Raw genomic sequence first — 26,727 nt, 5'->3', positions numbered from 1 at the left:
AGTTCTAATTCCACTGCTCTTGGTTTTTTTCCCCCCATCTCCCCACCTACCCCCCCCACCCCAATTTAAGGATAATATACTACTTTTTTTACCACCAGGAAAAGCTATTTAACAGGCAGTAGTTTAATACCTTGAAAGAGCTCAAATAATACTTCCCAACAATCAAGCCTTGATTAGGGTCCAATAACCCAATGCTTTGATCTGAATAGGGTAAACAAAAAATGAGGCTGTTACACACTGGCCTTGCCATTACCCTGTTCTCCCTTTCAAAGGTCTGCATTTACACCTCAAATACTCAGAAAGATGACATTTCTATTACAAAATATAATCAAGTATTGCAATTCTAGACACAGCAACTTGAATTTCCCATGCCTATCAATGTTCCATATGAAAAGGGTTTATTTATTAAGACAACAGTTGCTGCAAGGAGAGAGAAGCCCAACCAGGGTTTCTTTGCTCTGCAGCATCTTCCTCCGCACCTCCAACAGCCTCCAGGCTTCACCCATGACAGCCCACAGCACAACCCACAGTCCCGCAGGAGTGGTGACTCCTGTATCCCCACTTCCACAAGGGCAGTGTGGGCTGCTCACACAAAGCTGCTCTCGGAGCTACAGCCAAAATCCTGGACCAAATGGAGTCAATTCCAAATGTGCCACTAATACCCCAGACTCAGTTTCAGCCTTTGCTGAGGCTATGAAGTGTAAGCAGCCTTGACTTATTTCCAACACCACATGGATATTTGCAGGCTACAGAAACATGCACACATTCAGCTACCTGTGTCACTCAAAGTGCATGAATTTGTACTGTTCCTTCAGAACAGTTTCCAGAAACAATACGATATTTTTAGGTTCTATTTCATGTTGAAAAATACTCTAAAATAAAATGTGATTTTACGTTTGTTAATCATACATTATTTCATGACATAGGTCAGTGATAACATTTAATACAACACATCATTGTACCAAGTCACGTCACAAGCTTTATAAGCATAATGACGTGTCAGATAAAGGCGCACCTGAAGTGTTCTATTTTTAAAAGCTTTAAGGGTGGCTCCTGCTACTTAGTACTCCTTGAAACTTCTTAACTTATTTTCTAGATCAAAATATTTCCTTTTTCCCCTGTAATGAGACACATCGTTATTTTCCAGATCAAAGTATTGAACTCTATTTTCTAAACAGAAGAGCAGCTGCTTTCAATATCTTTGAGCTTCTAGTATTAAATTAAAACAGCCCCTTTTGACTCTGGAGCCTGTCAGAGACTACAATTACTCAGTACCTAACCAGAAATAATGCAAAATCTATACATAATAGCTATACATAAGCACAGTACAGTTTAAAATTGCAGTGATCTATTAGTCAATTTGAAGTTTCAAATGCCTTCCAAACCAATTAATTTCAGGAAACATTCTTATATTATTTTCTGTTTGAATATGGAAAGAAAGCATTACAAGATGTTGGAACGTCTAATATAACAAGTTATTCATGCTTAACCAGCGCCAGGTCTAGGCCAAGATACGAAGAAATGGAAGAAGCTGCAGGGATCCAGTTATTAGAAAATTATACTTTAAATTTTTATTTAATAACCTGGAATTGGTCACAGTAGCTGCTTGCCATTTTCCCTTTGCAGCAGAGAAGTTGCTACAAGTCTTGGGGTTTCTATATGACTTTGCTCTTCCAACACTTTCAGGTTTTGATTTGTTTATTATTACCTAAGAATAAACTTCTAATATCAATTTTTTTGCATAACGATGCTGCAAACATTAGCAAGGACATCTTACAGAAGAGAGGCAGAGACCAGGAGCACCTGAACAGACCCAGCCACTGAGAAACTTTCCCTGAGCAAAGGAGATTCCAGAGCAAATTAGCTGCTCACTCCATCTACATTTTCTGCCACTGCAGGTTATAATTTCCTTTTCATAACACAGCACATCGTTCTCAATACCATATGCCATTCTGTAACCATTCAGCTTCCCACTGAGCTATTGGCAGAAGATTTACTGAGAGTTTCACTGGTGTTCCCAGGCTTTCCAGATACTTACACAAGTTTAAAGATGCAGAAAAAAGAATGCTTTTCCCAGGGACTTTTCTGCTTTGTTAATCACGGAGACCCCTGCATCACCAGCCTCATGTCTTCCACCTGCTGCCCTTGCCTGGGACACTAGAAGCTCCATGCTCATGCTTATTCCAGGCCAGGTGCCCCTAAAGTGAGACCTCCAAGTTCAAATTACAGCTACCTGATCTGTCATTAATGGAAAAACACTACAAGCACACAAACCTCCCAGCTGCTGGAGCCGAACATTGAAAAGCTGAGCCTTGCTGCTTGATCTTATGTCAGGAACCAAGGAAAAATCCAGGCTCTCTAGAGAGTCCATTTTAGCTCCTTCAAGACAAGGGATCAAGCCCATGGCTGAGCACCATACCAGCTGTTACTAAGTAGAACCACCAGCCCACATGGACCATCTCAAACAAAGCCCAGTGGTAAAACACAGAAGCCCAAGCACTCTCTCCCAGTATTAGGCAAGTGGATTTGTAAAGCCTTAAAGAAGCCAAAGGAACTCAGTTGAATTTAGTGGTACTATTTCATATATGCACATAATTGTAGTGTCTATATACACATGCGCAAATGTAAATATATATAAAAATTTTGGCTAGTCTGCTTCTTTCTACCATCATCAGGACTTGTGTTATGGTAAGGAACTCTTGGAATACAGGGGAATAAAACCAAAAGTTAACAGCATGACTACAGATATTTTTTCCTGCAACTACAGTCTTTTTCAATATTCACTCTCCAGCTATTCCTGTGATATATCTTCCAGCCAGTGCAATATTCCAGCCTGGTCTTCATATATATTTAAGAAAAAAAAAATGAAGGAAAAAAATAATTCCCAACCATATGGCGTAGGAGGAAAAAACATTATTGCTTACTTAACAGGCTTCCACACAGACACAAAAGCTATGAGGAGCTCATTTCACCTGTTTTGTTGGTGATCTTGAAACAAGAGGAGTTTCAGAATCTGCTGCTAGCAGCCCAATTCACAACCATTTGCTCTTCCCCCCCTGAGAAGGGACAGGCAGAAGCTACGAACACGTTTTGTGGGATCTTGGAGAGTTCAGTAAGGGTTACACACCTGGATTTTCATCACTCTTTATTAAGTGCTTTAAGTGTTAATAATGAAATTGAACAGAGACTATTAAATACCGACTGAAGTGACAGTTCTGCTATATTATTACAGTGTTTGCACAGCAATCATTCTGCAGGTTATTTTAGGATGAGTGGTGTTTAAATTAAATATAGTCCCCTGTGTTCTTGTCTCATCTGAAGTCAACCACAGACTGCATGCCTGAACATCCTGCAGGCAGTAAGTTTTGCTCATTTGTTTGTTTTAGTTTTACCCCTTATTCCTTTTGCCAGGCAAGATGAGGAATTTGAAAGAATCCTGCTGCAGCACTTCACAGCCTTTCATAACATGAAAAACCACGCCGAAGTAATTTAACTCAAATAACACACACAAACTCTGCACACCACGTTAACCACTGACACAAGGCTTCAACTGAAGAAAATTTCAATCTACATCCCCAACTCATTTTCTACAAAAATCATTAGCACTTTGAGTCAAAGTGAATAAAGAGAGAAAATCCCAGGTCTGTTCTACCCAGACCCTTCTCTACAGGCAGGGATAACAGAGCTGTTGTATTTAAGTCAGAAAGAACAGCTTCAGTCTTTGCTATGCTGTTAATATGGTAGGACACAATTGTTTACATATTAAAAAGCATTTTTCAGATGTGTATTATCTCCTTCAGACAGTTTATACCATTAATCAGATTTAACTAATTGCTTTCCTAGAAAGTGAGCACACTGCAGTATTCGTAATCTACCCTCTTAACAGGGAACTACTTCAAATTGCAGATTATACTCCACTTTCCCCTGTGGCTTAAAAACCATAGCAAACATTAGAATTGTATCCATTATTAATACTTATTCAAGTGCATCTTAATAAACACTACATACATATGTATGTAAGCACATGCCCTTGCATCAGCCTTTGAATAGCTCATAGTAAGATATTTCCCAGCACATTCACTGTTCCTGCTATGCCACCAAGTGCATTTACTGTTAGCTGGAAAACAGCTTGATTTGTAGGACTAGAAAGGGCAAAAGGAATAGCATTGCAAGGCTGGAGTAAAACTAAGTTGGAAAACAAAACGAGTTAGATGAAGGTCTAGAGGATGGCCCCTTCCCAAGGGCACGGTCAGACAACAAGCACACACAGATTGGGTGCAGGGTCACAGTCAGTTACAGTGTTTATTTCAATTTTAACATCAAATAACTGCACTCACTGGGGGTAGGGGGGGGGGGGGGGCACGGGGATAGGGATAACATGGAGAAAAGCAGCAGGATACTTCATAATCATTTTTATCACAATGAGAACAACTAACAAGACTAGACTCCACGCAAACAGTAAAAACAAAAGAAACACCTCCCTGACATCTAAAGATATACCAGCAGTGCAGGAACTGGTGCATTCAACTCAAGAAACTTTAAATTAGTCAGTCCCCAGTACCAGCAGTCTTTCAGAGACAGGACAGACCACAACTAAAAAGTCTTAACCTACACTCAGCTTAATACTTCCATATTCATACAACTATACAAAACCAAACCAACAAATTTAAAACCAAGCACTTCAAGAGATATTCACTTAGGAAACAATTGTGGTATCTCAATGCACTTCAGTCCCTACTTCCTCTCTTACAAGTTACTCATCATCCAGAGCCCATCAGCCTCAGCAACATAAAAACCTCAATAACTTACCTCTCAGTCCTTGAGAAGTGCATCTCCATACCCCCAGCAGCTCCCATGCTATAGTCAAATCTGCAGCTAGAGGCACAAGAAAAAACCCCCACAGTTCCCCCCTGCCTCCCTAAATCCAGCAGCCTCCAGCACAGCACTCATCACAAACAGCTGAGAGACAAGCACAGCCCAAACAGCTCCAGCTGTGTGAAACCACCTATGCCATGAAAAAGGCCAGTCCTCCAACTCAACACAATTAAAACAGACTTTTACTATGTTTTTGAAACATTGAACCATGGAAAGCCGGACTTTGAGCAATTAGGGAAATAGGACACTATATGGTCTAAACAGCTACCTCCCATTTAGCTGGATTTGTATTTGGAGAATATTAAAGACTTTGGACATCGCATTTATAAAATATTTGTTTTCTTGATGGCCAGTGTGATGTCTCAGAAGAATCATGATCTGAGCAGACAAACTCCACTTGTAAAGCTAGACTTTTTTTTTAAGCTGTCGTAAGATGGAATTCTCAGATCCCCAAACAACTGAAAATCTCGATATGTGCAACATGTTCCTGGAGTTTGCTGTGCTACAAACACTCAGTCTCGCTGAACGCTGCAGGCCCCTCAGCTGAGTGTTTTTTCACTTGTGTAGGTACTTGCAGGGTCAAAGGCCTGAGCTATAAAGAACTCATGGGATATACTGTAATAAAAACTGGAACTAGCAAATTCTTGCTTGAGTAGCATTCATGAAGATTTATTGTAAATATATGTAAACATTAAGTAATAAGTGTTGTAAAATACCAGGCTGTTAGATGCTTTAGCTGCTCTATATGAACACATTTAACCTAAGATAGCTTTTAAAGTAGTCCATGAATATCCATGCTTTGCCATCTGCTTTTGAATTGAATGATCCCTCGAAAGCAGCACCGTAAATATTTCCACAAATGAGTGATCTGTTCACATTATGTCCACTAACACTATCTTATGCTAGAGCAAACAAATAACTCAGATGTCACATCACTGCACACAGCAACAATAAGGTGCACTCTGACTGGGGTTTAGCACATTACTAAGAACTGCATCACTGGTTGTCTCTGAGGATCTAACCTGGCTTCTTAGAGACATATTTCTTGACAGCCTGTCAAGAAAGGCTGGAGATGCACACTGAAGAAAGAATACCTTTAGCATCTCATTTTTTTAGAGATGATGAATTTTTATCTGGGCTAACTCTCAAAAAGATCTGAACAAGAGGATGAATAGGCACCCAAAGTAGGAAATGAGGATTTATAAAGGTGGTTTTATAAAATGAAGTCTTAAAGGCAGAAAATATGCAAAAGAAATCTTTTATGCATTTTTTATACAAACTGCTAGACTAGTCAGTATTTTAAAATATAAGAAATGAATTTTCCATGGTTATACAATTCTTAGCTATTTCAAAATGCTCTCATCAGCTTCTTGGGAGACAATGAGAATTGTACCAGCCAAGTAAATGCACACACAGGGTTCACTGAAGTTCATCAACTGAGGAAAACAGTTCTTCATTGATGTTCACAGAATGACAGAAACATAGAATCATAGAACAGTTTGGATTGGAAGGGACCTTAAAGATCATGTCATTCCAACCTCCCTGCCATGGGCAGGGACACCTTTCACTGAACTAGGTTGCGCAAAGCCCCATCCAGCCTGACCTTGAACACCTCCAGGGATGGGGCATCCACACCTTTTCTGGGTAGCCTGTTCCAGTGCCTCACCACCCTCACCACAGCCATAAGCTCCAGGTCCCTGCTTGATCTTCCTAGCAAGGTGTTCAGACTGAAAAAGGGGCTTTGGCATAGGGGATTCCTTCATATTTATTTTCTGTCTGGCTCTGGGCAGATCAGCGGTCCCAAAGACCAGAGTGCTGAGCAGTGTGGGGAGTGCACCCACCTTCCCTCGCAGCTCCTGCTCTCCAAAGCCCCACTGCCATCTGGGCTTGATGAAATCAGCAGCTTTGTCCCAGAAATGGGCTGTTTTGAGTGCCTAGACAGAGGCAAGGAGAGCTTAAAATAGAGCTTGTCTCTGGGGCGGCAAGGCTGGGGAGGCTTTCCAAGGCTCCATAGCAGCCAAGTGCTGTGGTGCTTGTTGAGTCTGCCCGACGTCTGCTGCTCCCCAGTGAGAAGCTCTGTGGACACCCCACTGTTGTTCCTTTTCTTTTAAAGTAACCACTGAAGAAAACCACGGGGTGGGTGAGACATGTCAAATGCTTAAAGGCAGCTGAACAAAACCGGTCTGGTCTGCATTTGACACACCATCACTTACTGAGTTTTTATTTCAAAAATGAATGAAACAAACCACTGCTTTAATAAGGCTCTTTTGTTTGTCAGAAATAAAACATGAAGCAGTCAGAGCCACAAGTGGGGAAATTATCAAGGAGGATGAGTTAAAGTGCAGTTAATGCAGTTTTTCTTATAGATGCTGTTCTTGTGACAGATGGCCTGGTCTTCCTGCCCTCCTAACAGGAAAGAAATGGCCCTGTGAGAGGAAAGTAAACAAAATTTCAAATAGATCTATTGTTTCAGCAGACAGGAGAGACACCACGCACTCAAGCACTGGCTGACTAACCTCAAAGTGGGTCTGTCATATGAGGACAGACCTTTTCCTCTGTGCTGCTCCTTGAGAGTATCCTCCAGGGCTAGACGTGCCTGGGAATTAAGAAGCTGACTTTAACATCACAGCATCCAATGTTATATCTAATTTTGCCCTTGGGTTAACTGGTAACATCAAGGATATTACCTATTGACTAAGAAACTGGAAAAATATAGCATGGTGGTAGAAACAGTACTACTCATACAATGGCACAAAGATCTATAGGTTCTAAAAAAATTAAAAATACCAGATGTTACTGTTCTTTCCAGTTGCCATGCAACCACAGCTACCCTGCTATGCTTCACCTTCCTAATCTCCTGAACAGCTAACTCTAAACCAAGTACAATTAATTCCCCAATGAACAAGACAGGACATCACCCAGTTCTGTGGTTACATAAGTACTTTGACTGTTGGTATATAAACACTAAACAGACACAGCACCAGCACACAGCGCAGCACCAAGCTGCGTTTTTTGAAAGATTAACAAAAGTCATTGTTGCAAAGTATGACCTTCCCCGTAGTACAGGTTTTTACGACAACTCCTAACAGATATTTCTTATGCTGCTTAGGAGACTGTCCTTGCCAATCCTCCAATGATGCAGGCAGCCTCTTACCCTAGAAACCCAGATAGAAATGAGTATGTTGTGCTTCAGCTGAGAAGCACGTAGAGGCACTAGGGCATGCACAGTATTAACAGTTTACTCATTACACCCATTTATGCCATCTGACAATAACTATACAAATAATGATAATTTTCTTTTTTATGAGCAGCATCTCTGGTGATCTGCTTTGTGGTTTTTCAGCAAATAGGTTCTGGACCATACATATAAAACCATGATCATTATAGCTGTGCTAAATCAAATCACTTCCATTATCAATAAAATAGACAGTGAACAGTGGTTTTTGCTTCTAACAAATATTTGTATATATTTGTATATTCACAGAAAGTGATAAGCACTCAAAAATCCCTTTTATTCTGAAGTGGGTCTCATTGACACCACGCACAGACCCAGGCTACTAACATTTCTATGTAGCTTCCTGAACACTGTGCAGAGCTGCTGAGCAGGCATAGAAATGATTGGAATTAGCATCGAATATGAAGGTGTTTGCAGAGTTTCTGATTCAGTGATGAAGACTTTATTGTAACGACTATAGATTGTACAAGTGGCATGCCAGTCTTGTGCAATTCCTTATTTTGCAATATGAAAAAAAAAAGACGTGAAAGAGGAAAAAAGCTGTTCCATTTCATTTCCTGTGCATTCATGCTCTGGGGAGCAGTGTGTATGTGCATATAAGCTGTGTAGGAACCATTATGCTGACATTTAGTATTTCAATAATTATGGCTTTCTGATATTTTCAAAGGTGTGCTTAAATGATAAATACTTCAGTGAAGCACATGATATATAGATGCTCAGGCACATACAAATCAGGATAATTCTCCATTCATCTGTAGAAAATGTTGCATTGGAAAGGGCAGGCAGAGACACTTGGCTGTGAAATAGGGTCTTTTTCAGACCTCCTGTGGCTGTCCTGGTCTTTCTCCCAACTTCTCATGGTAGATGGTTATTCCTGCCTTCAGCCTGCTGCCAGGAGTCACCACATACCTACAACGTAGTCAGATTTCCCAGTCTGAACGTTCCCTTTTGATATAGTGACCTTTGACAATGTGGTAAAGAGCAGGAAAGATTTAAACAGCTAGGTGTGCTGAGGCCAAATCTTCAGAAGAAAATTATATGTTGGCTATAGTACCAAGAGCAGAGCCGTGCCTGTGACCCTGCTTTAAAAGATCTCCAAAGATTCCAGATGCATGGTTTGTAAATGCAGTACTGTGGCCAGCTGTTCTGGTGGACAAAGATGAGAGCAGGACTGACTGATTACTCTCAAAAAATACCAATAAGTGGATGGTTAAGTACCCACTCCCTTGTCAGTTTGGGGCTTTTAAGGAGGAGGCTGATAGGAATCAAGTTAGTCTGGGCATGGGGGGTTAAAAGAATTTTAGCAGTTTGATAGGGAGCCGTGTTTGATCTATGCTGTGTGCTGTGTGCAAGTCAAATAGATCTTACCCTTGGCTTCATGGCACAAGTATGTACTTGTCCAAATTATGCTTTCATGAGTTCACCAGGTTTTTAGGATTTGCCAGTCTTCATGCACTGTTACCCAAAATAAGGTTCACAGAAAAAATCACACGCTGTCTGCATAAAAATGTTTGCATGGCTGTGCTCTAAGGCCAACTCACATTTCTAAGTCAGAAATGATTGTGTTCAGCTATAACTTGTCATAGCAGCAAGCACTGGTGCAATGATTTCCCATTTACTGTTTCTCAAGCACATGGAAATGCACAAAAGAACTTTCCAGTGTCATACAAACTAATACACAAATCAGTTAAAATGATGTTTTAACATTCTGATTATGATTGATAGATTATGAATGTCTGCTCTAGCCCTCCTTATATTTTGCCGTCTTCTCATTATCTCTTTTTTTGCAGTAGATGATAAAGGAGAAAGACAGACAAACCTGAATGGTATTGTAGCCAGAGGGGCATTTAGAATATTGCTCTGCACCTGAGAAACAGGTTTAATTACTGCTGCTGTCAAAATGTTTTAATGTAAACAGGTTTCCTGATGGATCACCTTACCTTATGGTGAACTATCATTTCCCAAACACAATCCACTTTATGGTAGGGCTTAAAATGCAGGTATCATAAATTACAGCAATGAAGCTTTTATGATTAAAGATGCTTCATCTGCTTTAAATGCCTCAAATTATAGAAATTATAACAAGTCTTTGCATTAAAATTTCAATAGGATTAACAGTTTGAAACCCTTTATAATGTAGGTATCATAGGCCTGATTCATTCTGAGATGATGGAGAGCTTAGCACAGACATAGGAAGGAGGCAGCCTCTACTTCTCTTTTGGACAGCTTGGAACAGGTCTAGCTGTTGGCATATATCAAAAAAGGGACTGTGACTGCCCTAACCTGTCTGCCAGAGACAGCCTTTGATGTACCAAGGGAATAATGTGATTGCCTCAGTCATGCTTTCTCTGTTGTATAATGCTGCTCCCTCTGGAGACTTTCCTAAAAGGCATCACAGAGCCAGAAAGCTGCTCCCTGCCTGCGCCTCCCGCTCTCTTCCCCAGGGGGACTTTGGGTCCTTTAACATAGGCAACATGCCTCCTGTACATCTATACCAAAAGAAGATTCTACATAAAAACACCTGCACATGAACTGACAGATGACTCTGATTACCCTGTTGTATTTGATTTATGTAATCATCTTATCATATTCACATTACTCTTGTTAATAACTTCTGGAAGCATGTTTAATATTAAGCAGTGTTTGTCAAAAGCAGATTTTAAATCTGTAATTAAAACATTTGCTTCTGCAACATATTTATATTCTGCTTATCCACTGGAGAGACAGAAACATGTATTTTGCTTGACCAGGCACCAATAGGTAAGGAAGCTCAGCTTTCAGACGTGCATATTACCTCAGATTTTTTTTTTTTAAAGAAAAAAGTAGGAGAAATGAAATTATTTCATGTAGGTGGTACATGAAAGAGGAACCTCAATTCATTTTATACATTATTAATGTTGAATTATTCAGTTGACTCATATAGAGATAAAGAAGGTGCCTTTTATGATATAAAATCTACTCAGACTTAAAATTTGTATTAATATGATGTAATGCTTGATTGTTGTTGGAGATGCACTTTCAGATCATCTTTGTGAAATCTGAGTTTGACTGAAGACACTTAAGAAGTGCGTACTCTGTTCCTTGATACAAATAGTCACATGGTAAATGTGCAAGTGAAATGCAGGACTCAAGAAAAACCAAATGGCATCCAGCTTTGTAGCTCACAAATTCATTCATTCTCCTGGGGGATGAAGCAAATAAGAGAAGTCCAAGACATTTGAAGGGCATTCCTCAAGATTTCTGATTTGTGTTGTGGGACCACAGCCTTTTCTGCACACACCACAGCTGACTTTTCAAGCTGTTTGTATTTTTTCTAATACTTATTCATTCAGATTTATAAAATCCTTTTGGTAAATTATTGAAAGTCAAAACACTGATACTCCCAGCCTTCGACCATGTTAACAATGGTACAGTGAACATTACCACTGATTTATTGCCATAGTTCAGATGAGTGAAACACAGCCTTAGAAACACAGGAAGGAAACTCTTAGTTAATCAAGGCCAGTCTTCCAACACTGGAAAACTACTGTAAATAAATGCCCTACAGAAAGAGAGTTTGGTATTCAAAATGATCCTTTTATTAATGGAAAGCTCTTCCAGAATCTCACTATTATGAGAGTTAGGAACATTTTCTACTTTTATTCATGCTTGTACCATTTTGTCCTACTTCAGCATATTAGGATTAGGACCTAACTCGAAGATGCTCCAAGTTTGATTAATACCTCACTTTCTTACTTAAGAACCAATGTAACACTTGACTAAACACGACTGTATCACACAAAAAGTCATCTTCAATAAAGAACATCCTTTGCTGATCAAAAATAACTGTGCTAAGTGAGAGAAACTGAAGTACTCTGTAGACCCAGAAACCTGTTCACACGTAACAGCCTGGACTACAAAGCTGCAGTAACTGCGTGTTACCTCTATAGTACAGACACTAACTAGTTTCCATGGTGACCTCATATTTCAGAGCCAATACTAAAAGTAGGTAAATGGGGTAGGTGGTAATGATGTGCAGACGGTAGTGTGGCACTGGACACGACCACCTGTCTCTGGTGAGGACAGCAGGAAGCCCCTTGGGACTTAGAAGGTCAGTGTCCTGTTTGGTCTTACCCAGGCAGCTCTGGGCCCACCAGCACAGGAGTCAAAAAACAATGTGAGACTTTAACTGCCCTCTCTCCAGCAAACAGGGGTGTTGAAGTAATGTAGCTGGGCCTGTTATGGGTTCAATTTGATGCAAATTCCTAGAACACCTACAGCTCGCCCTGGCAGCTCATTTCTGATTACACTGCACCATGCACAATGCTAGCCATGGTCTGTTGCCACACTTCTGTGCTGGCAGGGTCCACGCTTCCTTTTGAAATAGAAGCTTTAAGTCCAAATATTTTATGAAAGAAGGGGAAAAGAAGATTAAGTGCAGTTCACCATTTAAATCAAAGCTGTATGTACAATAAACTTTAAAAACTTGTGGTTAAATTGAGATGCCAGAGTGATCTAAAATCATTCAGTGACATTCAAATTCGTATGCTTTTTTTTCCTGGATGTTGATGACTGCTTGATTTTTTATTTTATTTTTTCAAAGCAGGCTCTGTTCTGTTGTTCTTTTTAACTGGTGAGATTAATGCCATTAGAAACTTTAACCATTTTAAATCAGTCTTCATTCACTAAGAAGATTGATAAATTGATGCAAAAGAAACCTGATGTTCATAAAGTTGTGCTCAGGCTCCCTCAGTAGGATGACAGATATTTCATTCAGTTCCCTGAATTTTGTTTGACGATTTAGAGTGATACAGATTTTGTTCTGAAGATTTTTTTTTACTTCAGCTAATGAATAACTGCAAGATATAAAACCACCTTTTGTATAATTCCTTTGGATTTCATTCACAGAAGTTAGATCACTGGTTATTTTCAAGGTAGCAGTATAAATCAGTAAGATAATAACTATTAAGTTGTGATGCTATTGTACTAATTTATTACATCACCCAATAATAGTAGAGACATAGTTAAAAATCAGAAACTCATTAAGGAGTTTCTGTTCTGAGCCCTAACCAGATGACTACCTGTCTTTAAACAATACTTTTGCCTAGAAGCATGTTTCGGGATATAGACACAGTAATAAGAATTTTTAATTATAATGCAAATTTGTAGCATCATTTATCTCACCTCACCTTTTGCTTTCAGTCAAGAAATACCCCTCTTCTTCCCTCTCAGATATGTTGCTACTAATTGCATAAGTCTTTTGTGTTTGACTTTTACCATTAAACTTTCAATCCCAAGTATCCAATGCATTTGCAACAGATTCTTCCTCCAATAGGCACAGATTAGAGACAGACCTAGGCTGCAAAGTTTGCATCTGTACCTTCATTTTCTTTACAAATATTAGGAAAATAATCAATAATGTGCATGATTTTGGAGAAAACTTAATGCCAAGTAAGAAGACAACTGAAATCACATCTTTTTCTTCTGGGAAGACATTGCTTGAAAGTTTCCACTCTCGAACATCCAAAATTCAGCTATGAGACCCACAGCTGACTGTCTCCCCATCCAAAGAAGGCAGAGCAGAGAGCGGGCAGATCTGTGCCTCTGCTCCTCCCCTGCTAAGCAGTCACCCTGCTCCTTCCAAAAAGCAATCAAAGGCATTTGGGCATTGCCAGCTATCATCATACAATTAAAACACAGGAAGTCAATGTAGAAGAACCTAAGAAAGTCTAGCCTTGAAAAATAAGCTTTTAACCTTCAGTTATTTAATTCTGGAGAACATTTTTGATCAGATCTCATTTTTAACCTTGCTGTCAGGTGGTGAATCTGCCTGTTTTTCTGAAGTGGGAGTTGGCTGATAGCTATATCTTATCTTAGCTCATACATCTTCAAAGACTTTTACTTTTTTAAAAGAAGGCTTACATTGGGAAGGGAGAGGGGGTCTTTTGAAATTACTGTGCAATGCATATATTAAGCTGTAATATTTTGCAAGACGTGTATGCCCAGCAATGTGCCTCTCATGAAAGGTGTCTTGATTTATCATCGAAGCAAACATTTGAATGTCCTTTTCAGAAATATAAAAACTTCTATAAAGCTTTTTCTAAAGCAAATTATTTAATTAATACCAAGCAAAGTCATTATTTTTGTGTTCTTAAACTAAAACTTTTGGTTTTAGTGGAAAAAAATACTAGTTAGCAAGCACTTATTACTTAAAAGAAGGATAATTACTTCTGCTCCTATGAGAGGGACTGGATACTTAAATCTGGAAAATAGCTATTGCAACTACTTTCCAAAATACTTCTTTACTGCACAGCAGCACTGTTGCATGTTGGATAGACGGTTAAGTGTCCATGGTGCTTAATCAATTCCTATTTTGTGTAAGGGAAGAATAGAAAAACAGTGCAAAAATATTGCACAAAATACAAAGTTAGCGACTTTTTACAGCTAAAAAGGAGTCTTTGAAAGACCTTCCTACCAAATTTACAGGGAAAATACTGACAACTAAAATGATGTGTGGATTAGTTAAGCCTTTGTATTGTTGCTAAGAGAGGACGTTTTCTTCATGGTTCTATAGCCCCTGTTGAGAACAGAAGCTTTACAAAGGGGTTTCATATTGACAGTTATCTTTGCAGGAAGCACCCCTGGTCAATGCCTGCCTCATCAAAGAAAAATTCAGTCCTGGACACAGAAACTGTATCAAAGAGTTAAGACGCATCTCCTGTGAGCTGGCTCCAGGTCATCTGCAAATGTCCTTCTCTGTACCCTCTCCTTCTATGAAAGCACGAGTCAAATTTTTCTAACATTTGGATTAGGGTGGACACAGAACCGGTGCAGAAATGATGGCTGATCACAGTAACTAGATGTGGATCATACTGCCGGGAGTGAACACAAGCTGAGGACTTCAAGGATTTCAAGCTTAGGAAGTCGATTACAGAATAAACCTAATTTAAAAATGCCATAAAAAGATTAAAATGTATTTGTTGTTGTAACTAAAATACACTGTATGAAAGGCTATTTCTCTGAGAGATTGCTGAAAATCTATTATCTGTAACATGTACAGCAGAAATTTCACATTCATGCTTGTCACAGCATTAGGAGCCTGAAAAGAATCTATCCAGTTCAGTGACCTGTTATCCATGCTGTTTGAGGAGACACAGCCAATGTTTTTGTACTTGGATAAAACTCAGCTCAAAAAGATTTTAAACATTTCTTTACCCTTTTAAGGAAAATATGAGATACATTGAAATGCAGTTGTTTATCACCCTAAAATGGTATAGTATGAATCATCCAAGCTGGAAAAAAAATAATAATCTGTTCACTTTCCATGAAGAGAAGCAGTACTTAAGAATTAGAACTGTGAAATAATGAAACTTGCAAAGTACTTTTAACACCTGAAATGGCAACATGAAGGGCCACAGTTTTCAGGCATATCAGTACCTGAAGATATGTAAAGGCACCTTGTGGAATTTCAGAAGTCCCCATGCACACATTTAACCCTTGTGTCTGTCAGTATGAATGTTGTGATGGACACATTTGTCTGCATCTTAACATTTTGCTTCCCCTATTCCTTTGTTTCTGATGTAATAAACCTGCATAGAAATAACCAATATAGAAAACGCAGCAGAAAACTTACTCTGCAGTTCCTTGGTGAGGTCAGTGCCTGCCTGGCTCAGGGCAGGCTCAGCGCCGGCCGCTCTGAGGGAGCAGAGGGGCAGCTGTGCGAAGCGCTCTCCGTTTGCAGCATTGTTTGCTCAGTTGTGTACACAGCCACTTGTCTTCTGACAGCCAGTGGCTCTGCAGGATTTGTGAACTGTGGCTATGGGGAAAAATATCACCCCAAACAGTGACTGGTTTGGCTGCAGTCATATTGGAAGGAGCCCATTTGTTCCTTTGCTCTCTCCCACTGAGACTGGTAACACACCCCTTAGGAAGGCACCCACCCTATGCAATGGAGGTGGGCTTGTTAGTATTTATTAGGCAGAATACATAATGCAATTTTGTTGGCAGTGTGCTATATTGAGTATGGATGAACTGCAATGTTACCAATGAAGTTGCCTTCACTGCTGACTGCTTTGCATTGCAGGACATAAGATCATTCACAGCTAAAAACTGTTCCTTCAGCTGTCTTTAGGGGCCAGAATTATGGAGGTGCTTATGTACTCACTAAAATCAAATGGGAATTATGTCTAAAATTTTTTCCGTCAGGCTATTAATGACTCCAGTGACCACAAGAAGCCTACTTTATATGTAGTGCTTTATAGCAGTATATAACAATAAGATAAGATTTGCACCACTCCTCTTAGACTTTCATTTTTTTAAGGCACAGTCCTCAAACCATACAACCCATAGATAAACATGTCAGTGGCTGAAACCGTACTCAAGGAGAGATGAATAGAGGACGAAAAACAGGTTGCAAATATTAAGAACAAGGTAGCAGCAAAAACCTTCAGGTTTTGGATTAACACATGTTACAATTCACTAAAGCTCATGAAAGCCCATCAGCTCCAGTCTCTATTCCTTGCCTTTCTCCAGGTCCACACAGCAGAGGACAACTTAATACTCAGGCTAAGAGACTTAAGTATTGGCTTTTACACAATGTTTCTACTTTGCTGTCATCAGGGCTACAGCTACAACTATTGTCGCTACTGGTGAAGAAATACAAGTTTAGATTAGGCAGACAATTAAACAACAAAAAATCGGATTAAAGAAGATTTGGTGGCTATGACAGAAGAATGGACCGATAAAGCAGAAAATCAGAAATGAGAACCATAGGATACATTTGTTCAGTTGTTATAAAAATATTTCTGATGGGAACACAGGCAATACAGGAATAGAATTATTCTTAATTATCCCCAAAGAGTACTATAAGCATTTTTACAGAAAAGTAAGTTCAGGTAAGAAAACAGCAAAGTTGTCTTTACTGACAGTATTCAATGCTTTTTGTGACAGTGCTTTTCAAAGCACTGTTTAGAGACAGTTCATCTTTATCACCTTCATTTTATAGACAAGGAAATTGAGATACACGATCAGAACAAGTAGATTACAAAAAAAATGTATCCAAGAAATTGCCAACACTGAAGAACAGATTGTGGAACCAGCAGGCAAATGGAAATAAGAGAGACAGTGCACATGTAAACCATACTAAGCAGCCCAAGTGGTTGCAATTCATCTATTATCTTCTGTACATATAATGAATTCTCTTAGAGCAGAAAGTTAGCCATGCAAGTCTCTATCTGTTTCTCTTATTGCACATAATTATTTTCCTTTATTTGATAAAACAGGTTTAAATTACTGTTGCACTGTCAGATTATGTTTCTCTGGCCTATTCTATCAAATGCATTGGCTAAATTGTGTCAGGCAACAATTTTGCCTGCTTGGATTTAATGTAACTGTCAGACATATAGGCCATTTCACCAGCACATCCATAAGTATGTAACAGCATTTCAAATTCCCGAATAGCTGTCAAATGCACAAAAGATGTATTTTCAGTTCAGCAAACTTGCCACCATCACTTCTGCTTTTTGTTTATTATGCAAACCAAACAGCATTCAGTATTTTTGTACAGTTGATAATGGCTAATTATGGAAGGAAACGTTATCTGATTGTCAACCATGGAATCAAATGAATTTAAAATATTCCATCAAGCATTTAACGAAAGTGTAGGAAAAAGACCGACTAAAAATAACAATGAACATGTTCTTTGCATTGAAAGATCATTGGCAGAAGTAAATTGCACAAAATTCAGATCCTTATTGCTTAATCATCTCACATTTCATTAGCCACAGCTGCCAATTGTCTTGTGCAATGTGAATTGCTTTTCATTTAAAAAAAAAAAAAGAGAAAAAAAAGAAAAATTTTCTTAGGTTGGAAATTGGTTTCACTCAGATGCAGTGTTAGAATGCAAATATTCATTTCTGAATTAATTCATGACAGAGGGCTTGGCCAACCTGAGCTAATCACACCCCTGGGGTCCTCTAATCCTCTAAAGCTGATTATCTCATGATTGTCACACCCACTGGGAGTTCCCTTTGTCATTAGCAAATTCAAACTGTAGTTTAAAAGAAAAATAAGTTCTTGTTTTGGTGCTAAGGTCGGGTAGTGAACAGCAGCTCCTGCTCTAATCCTTTAGTGGCTGATGAGGAGGAAGTGCGCTCTAGTATGTCTCATTGCCCCTTCAGAATTATTAGGATTCAGAGAGAACAAACAGCAAGCGAGCAAGCGAGTCAGGTGGCGAGATTATGTACTGATGAGACAGCTTTGTCCCTCCAAACTTAAAGTGGATGCCAGTAACAAATACATGCCATTCTCTTTCTTTCTACTATTCGTTTAGTGTGTCTGTTTGCTAGCAAATTGGCATCAAGTCATGAAGAAATTTGTGCAACATAAATTGCAAATTTATTCTGCAACTCATGTTTCACGATCTCCTCTTCAAAACCTGTTGTCTACCAAGACTGCAGAAGCTGCAGGAGGAGCAGACAAGTTCAGAGCACGCATGTGAAACATGTGGTAGTGAACAGGTGACATTAGTCTCCAGTGGGTACTTCTTAATGCTGTTTACTAGATCATGTCAATAGAGAGCTAGAGTCAAGGTTTAAAGCTGAGGCTGTTATACATGTGAGCCCTGCAAAACTCAGTTTGCACATTCAGCCACATTGTGTAGAAATTCTCCATTTCAGATAATTTTCATTTACTGAATATGAGTTTTGTGTGCTGTGAAACTTGTGTTGTACAAACACTATAAAATTTGAATGTGTGTCAAGCTGGAAAATTGTTTAGGAAAGCTTGCACTGAGGGTATGCTTTGAATTATTCATCGCAGTTGTTGTTGAATTTGAATTGTTTCTTACCAGCACTTCCAAGGTGCTGGAATTTGCTTGATACATTAACTGTCTAACCACTGTATTTAAGTGTACTGTAGTGGCTTTCCACTCCCTAATCCAACCACTCCTTGTCTGTCATCTCAACCGTTTCAATTTCTAATAATGACTCTGTATTTGTGGGCAATCTTTTTTGGCTGTTTTTGTTTGTTTGTTTGTTTGTTTTTAAATTAAAAAAGAAATGCAGGTGGGTAGATGTGTGTGTGCACATGCAGGTATGAGATGTGCAAGAATGTTAAATCTATGAATTTTGCAGCTGGTATATGAGAAAATTGTTGGTACTTGTTTGATGTTCTTAGATATACTAGTATGACATACTCTCATGTAATTTATTTTGAATCCATACAGACATTTAAGGTTTCACTTAGCTGTAGAGTGTCCAATCTATATTACAATATGCAGCTTGTTTTGCTCAAATTCATATTGATCCTCTGAAGTTTGTATTATGAGATTTATCACTCCTTCTGCATGAGAGCTTTTAAGATGCAATATAATGTGTACATTGGGAAAAATGTGTAACACGATAAAGAATGTATGTAACCTGGCTCATAATGTTTAAGCAACATAAAGGAGTGTGAGATCTGCTGTAAAAGTTTAATGGTGTGTGGTTTGCAATTAATTTTGCACGCAACATGAAACTTACGCTACTTTCTTGATTGGGCTGAGAAATTTTTATCAGGCAAGTTAAAATGTATTACACTTTGCATAGTGAAAATCTGTTCTCTGTCTCTTGTGAAGTTGGTATTGTACCCTGCTATCCATGTGAATACATGCACTTCCCTCTGGTTTGCTGTAGGGACTGTATAATATGCTCCAAATTATACATATATGCTGAGAAATCCCAGCTACACAATGAGAAATCTGTGCTGAGTTTACCATGAGGGTACCAATTAACTCTTCCACAAGATATTCACAACATGTGTATTCTGTGAAATTTCATTGTATACAGGAGATCAGATTTTACCAAAGCAAAGGAAGGTAGTGCTGTAGAAAAATCACAAATCATGTGCTCGCTACACGAACACATAGATACAGATGCAAACACAGATAGTAGGATCTTGAAGGTATTACAGACTTTACCAAAATTATAACTACCAAAAATAGCAGCAAGAATTTTCCTCAGATCTTCGTGTAATTCTACATAAAATTCCACATGGAGACATAGTCTCACATAAAAGATTTTAGGTACATTTGTGTGAGAAACTTTTTATGAGCTTGAAAGATTTAGAAGTGGAGCTCATGCTGGAAATTCATACTATGTGCATACATAGTAAAAATTATAAACTCAAACCCAGTGCTGCCAGTCCTCAACATTCACAAGTTTTACATGGTATTTTCATAGAGCCCCAGCTCCCAATAGCAAACACTCATGGAAGACTTTAAACTTTAATTTAAATAAATTACTCACGTTAAAATTGCAAAGCAAGAACTGAAAACACAAGGCTTTATGTACATGGACCAAACAGAAATCAACCACTACTACAGAAAACTAATTTATTTAAATCACTTGACAATGACAATAAGGCTTCCACACTGGAAATGATGGAGAAATCTGAAATATTAAAGCCATTGATTTAAAAGTCAGATATCCCAAGCAAGTTATCCAGTTATTCAAAAGAATGACTTTAAGAGGCTGCTTTTTCCATTGAATTTATAGGGTAAGTTAAGTTCAAAAGCTGAAAAATCTAACCTGGTATCATGTAAGAAACCAGTATCAGAGTGTACAAATAATCAGAATTAATGTACATTTCACTTTAAGTAGCAGTTTGCTGGTTTTATTTTTTAAAAGTCACACGTCTGAAGCAAACTATTTCTTATCATATCAGTTAATACACTTTGAAACTCCCATGGGAAATGATCACATATAAACTAGTGTTATATGACAGCAAAAACAATTGAGCTGAAATAACTGAATTTACAATTACATTGGTGAACCCAAGTCTTACTGTGCAGCCTCACCTGGAGCACTGTGTGTAGATCTGGGGGCCACAGAATAAAAAAGATACTAAGCTACTGGCGAGTGTCCAGAAGAGGGCTATGAAATTGGCGAAGGGTTTGGAGAGGAAACTATATGAGGAGCGGCTAAAGTCACTTGGATTGCTCAGCCTGGAGAAGAGGAGACTGAGGGGAGACCTCATTGTGGTTACAGCTTCCTCACAAGGGGAGGAGAGGGGGCAGGTGCTGATCTCTTCTCTCTGCTGACCAGTGATAGGACCCCAGGGAATGGCAGGAAGATGAGTCAGGGGAGATTTATGTTGGACATTAGGAAAAGGTTCTTCCCCCAGAGGGTGGTGGAGCACTGGAACAGGCTCCCCAGGGAAGTGTCACGGCCCCAAGCCTGACAGTGTTCAAAAAGAGACTGGACAACACCCTCAGACACATGGTGTGAACTGCGGGGTTGTCATATGCAGGGACAGGAGTTGTACTCGATGATCCTTGTGGGTCCCTTCCAACTCAGGACATTCTATGATTCTATGATACTGTGTACTTGCCAGTGTTCTAAGACTTCAGGTTTTATTGCAAAAATCAATATTTTCTTGATTGCTTTAGAATCTGAATCTCCAAACTGTCCACTAAAGCTTGTGAATCACTTAGGAACTTTTTGAAATGTTAGGATGTAAGCTTAGTTTTCTGGAGTATGGATGTGTAGAACGTGTGTGTGTGTGTGTGTGTGTGTGTGTGTGTGTGTGTGTGCATACAGGCAAGAGTGTGTGTGAACATATCTTCCCCAGTGCATCATCAACAAAATTAACTGTTTGTCTTGCAAAGTATGACTGAGCTTTTTCCAATATAACTATAGAGTAGAAAAGAGTAATGGGATTTTAAAAAAATTCCTCTCTTCTTTTGAAAGCTATGCATAAACCAATAATTTAGTATGGGGGGAGGAAAGAATTTTGATACATACAATGGATTTGGGCAAAATACTTCTTTTTTGTACAGATCTTTGGGGAAAATTTTCCTCGATGTCATTGTAGTGTTCGGTGTCAACTGTTTTGTACCTGAAACAACTGACCTGAAATCATTTCTGACCATTCATGGGTGCTTGTGAAGAGATGCGCGTAATGCTCAGCTGTGACATCAACGTGCCTCATGTAGGGAAAAGTCTAGTGACGAAACCAAAACATGTCAAAACTGTAGCAGATTGCATGAGTCAATGGAAATCAGGTTGCAAATTGTCTTCTAAACCTGGGAAGGCGCTAATCACGTTTACATTATTGTGGTAAAATAGAGGCCTTACCAAAAATCAGACTCACTCTGTGCACGAAACATGCTTTTTGACACCAAAGGAGAGGGAGAGCTTGATAGCTTACATTGCATATTCTATAGACAGTTATGTGGACCCTATTGGCTTCTATAATATTTTGAAAATGCATTCACAATGATATTCTATTTCCACGCTAGTAATGTCAGTGGGAGTCCTGGTAGTATGCTATTTAGGCACATTGAGAAAATAATAGGATTTACAATAGCTTGCAATTTGTTTTCTACTGCCACAATGTCGGCTTTTGTTACAGGCTTTGTAGCTGTTAGAAATTTATTTCTGGCTATTCTGTTCATCTTTTCCACAGAAATATTTCTTCAGTGTGAATCGCTTCAGTATGAATTGGAGTGTTTTTGCTGCATAAAGTTTTCATTATTAGACCTAATATAAATAGTGCAAATGTTTTTCTAGGAATAGTCATTCATATTTTTAACATTTACTGGTTCTGTTTGTGGGCCTGATGGATGGTCTTACCGGCAGTACTAGCATACTAGTTCAGAAGGCAGAGAATATTACCATATACTGGTAGCAAGTTGCTGTGTTTTTTTTAAACCTAAAAAATTAGGTTTAAAAATAAGATTAAAAAAAAAACAACTTTTTTTTTTTTTTTTTGGTAGTGCTATCTATATGAGAATGCTTGCTCTGTGAAGTATGCTTATTAGTCAGGGAAAGTGATCATGTGAGGAAGTTTGAGCTTCATCAAAACTAACCAATGAAAGTTCACACCAAGCACTGGCAATCACAATGCAGTTGACTGCACTATTTGTAAAATTCAATGAAAAAAAATACTGCCAATAATGAACATATTAAAGACTATTAACAAAATCTGACATGTTAAAGACCTAGCAAACGTTGTCATCCAGTAAAACGGTTCACTCAAATTCAGTATGACACCCCTGAGAAGTACAGCCTGGAGATCGGGGTTTGCTGCATAGTTATATGTCACATGCAAAGACATTTCCCTGGATTTCCTTGCTTTTCTCAGGTTTGGTATTTTCACATAACTATTTCTGATTTCTCTAAACATTAAACTCACTTTAGATACTCCAAACTCTAGTGTAAATACCATCAGATCTGGGAAAATAATATGCTATGTGATACTGTAAGATTCCATAATAGAAAAGCTGTGAATTTGCTGCAGATGAAAAAGGCCACATTCAATTATGAAAGAGATGTACAAATACTTTAAAGCTGTTACGAATTATGTATTGCACATTGAATTAACTTAGATTATACAGGGAGTAGGAAAAATAAAACATAATAAACTGACAAGATAAAAATAATTGAGTTCTTACTTCAGACTTTTGATACTTAGACAGTAATATCTCACTACAGTGTAAATATCATTCACATATAGCTATATGCTTATACGTTTTTTAATATGTTAGTTAGAAATTGGTTATTATTTTTTAAAACTTGCCAAGAATAGCAAGGCCTAATATTTGCTGTGTTCCTGTGATCTAGTTCTTTCACCTGCCTCACACTGTTTGTCTGGATTGTCACCTGCTGTGTTGCCCCAGATATGTAAATACATGAAAATAAGAAGAACGTGACCTATTAAGCTGCAACTTTGCCACTTTAACTTACCCAGTAACCATCTAGCAGATACAGAATAGTGAAGGTTGTCTTTTCTTCCCTAATCATTTCCAGCTGCTGGAGGGAGGCTCATCTCCAGGCCTTCCTTCACCTGCTGCCAGACTATTTTGGGGATCTTTGTCTTTTATATGTATGTGAAAAGACAGAAGGAGGGGAAGGAAGAAATGGTATTTGTTTGTCACCTCTCAAATGGAGAACTATAGTCCTAAACTTCTTTTTGAAAGTTCATTCAAATCCCATAGCACGTTGAGTGTTGCTGTGGTCACCTATTACACAAGGGTAATGGTAATTAACTTTTTAATTGCTAACCACTTTCTTCAGGTTAGTCAGTCAGAACTGTGTTCTTACATAAGTACCCAGCAGAACTTAATCCAGTGCTTGGATCCACAGACCCAGTCTCAAACTCAGACCTATCAAACTCCACCTACTGACCAAAAGACAGTCACAGCGAGTGCCTTACTCCTTAAGGTCTTTTGTTCTGTGGCCACATCGTTTGACTCACCAGCCAATTTTTCCAGCTGGGTAGATGCAAGTCCAGAAGAAGCCAAACAACTAAGTGCAAGGCTAGATTCAGCAACAGTCTTTGTTAGATGAAGTTTAGAAGTTGCCTAACTGAGCTAACACTATGGGGCACAGTATTTTGGTCCATGGCTGGGGTCCAGACAGCAGTCCCAAGGGCACGGTCTCAATAGCCTCTGTGAGCCAGGGTTAATGCACTTAAATACTCTGTCTTTCTGCACTCAAATCAGAAGATACAAATACATTTAGTAAAAGATAATTCTTGGAGGTTAATTTGCTGTAATTTTTTCTGCCAAATTACCAATTAATGCATCTGGAAAGAAATATTTTACAGATCTATAATCAAGCCCAGAAAGAAATTGAAGCTTCAATTGGAGCGTCTAACTATTAATGTATTAAATTATCCTGATATATTTCCAGCTGATTATATCAAGCACTCTTCCAGAATTTGAGAAAGAAGTAATAAATTAAATTATAAATTACTATTGATTATTTTTAACTTGTTATCACCCTCTAGATTTTGATATGTACATTGCTAACTGTTGCTGAGACATGGTGAACACAGGCAATGGTTTAATACAAATACTTAATATCTGCATAATAATTATATCTCAGGGTGGCATTTTTTCTCTATGCTCTACTGGTAGGTAATGATGCACTATAGCTATTCTTTCTAGGCATATATGTGTGCTTATGTACATAACAGCAAGTTCCCTTCAGACACAGAAAGACTGCTAACTGAAATGTTTTTTGTTTGTCTGCTAAGGATATTCAGTGGGAGGTACAGAGGAGGAGAAGGAGGAGGAGTACAAATGCACAGCTTCTCATGTCTCGGTGCCACACCATGCCCCTTTTGAGCACCAGGCTCTACACAGCTATTGCCAGAGGAACCCTCTTAATTTTTGAAGATAATTAATGCTTAAATTAAAATTTTTAAAAAGGGACTGTTTTTCACTTTCTCTTCCCTCCTCTTTGCCTTCTGACACCCACAGAACAAGTGAGTATAAGATGCAGCAAATATGTTCTTTCCCTAAGGTGGGAAGCACTTGCTTCAAAGAGTATGTAGTTTCTAGGTTTGCCTGCTTCATTAAAACAAAACAAAACAAAAAACAAACAACAAAAAATCACTTGCAGGGAATAAACATAGTGTTTGATCAACATACATGTTAAACAGAGAATGTCTAGGTACACCACAAAATGATTGCAAGGACTGTGTTTGTTGAAATATCTGGAAGTCAGAAATGCCATCGCCAACATTTTGTACAGCGTGATTGCAAAAAAGTCCCGAAAATGCTACTATTAGCATATAAGTCATGGTGGTAACGTTATCCTACACAAAGAAGTATTGTTCTGATCAGAATTTTCTAGGTGCCAAGTACTTTTGGTTTCCAAAGCACTGTATTTATTTATGCTAAACTGCTACCAACAGTAGGTTTTCTTTAATGAAAAACTATTTACTAGAATATAAAATATCTTCTATGATACCTAAAAAGTAATATTCATACTAATACAATAATTCTAATAAATATATAATTTGTAGCATAATAAATTCAGCCATTTTACAGCATATAAGAGTGCTTTATTGGCCATTACAAAATTCCATTTTCTTCCAGATAGCTTCCTGCAGTTTTGTCCCCTAATTACAGAAATATCCTCAAATGCATTTTTAGAGAGTCACAGGCCAAACTACATAAAGAGACAGCTACCTGCTTCAGTTTTCCTTTGCAAATTTGGCCTGGAAATTCAATCACAAACTGAGGTCCTACAGGCTGGTGGAAAGATATCTACACATCCTACTTGTCCCTAGCTGTCCTCATAATCAGCTTTTAATAGGGAGGGAGAATCAGATGCAGAACATTACCCTCCCTTGAGAGAGATTTGTGTGGGTCCAGGTGGCCACATGGCATCAGAACACTTCTGTGCTGCAGTGCAGAACAACTACAGATGCAGAGCCCTCCTACACAGACTTTACACTGCTCTGCTGTCCTTGGTGCAGTCCAAGCACAGAGCTTTGGCTGCATTAGGTCCTTGCATATAATCAGCTGGAGGACATAGATGTGTCATGACTGAAAGTGAAAATGCAGAGGATTCTGAAATAACAGTCGAGGAGTTAATTCTATTAAAGGATAGGAATTACACATGCTGTGAGTGAAGAACATGTAGGATGCAGCTGGATAGAGCATTCATTCAGTTAAAATGGAAACAGTTTATGAAGGTTGAGCTCTAAAATAAAATCCATTTTGCTGTCATTACAGGAAGCTGGAATGTTAAATCTGACAAAAAGGCTAAGTAACATCAACTGAAATTTGATTTCATGTGTATCGGGTCAAATTACATGTTGCAAATAAGATTTACTATACGTTTAGTGTTCATGAATCATTTGTG

The sequence above is a fragment of the Streptopelia decaocto genome, assembly GCF_964273445.1.
Source record: "Streptopelia decaocto genome assembly, chromosome: 6".
NCBI lineage: Eukaryota > Metazoa > Chordata > Aves > Columbiformes > Columbidae > Streptopelia > Streptopelia decaocto.
The sequence above is the reverse complement of the archived record's forward strand: the minus strand, read 5'-3'. Positions refer to the sequence as shown.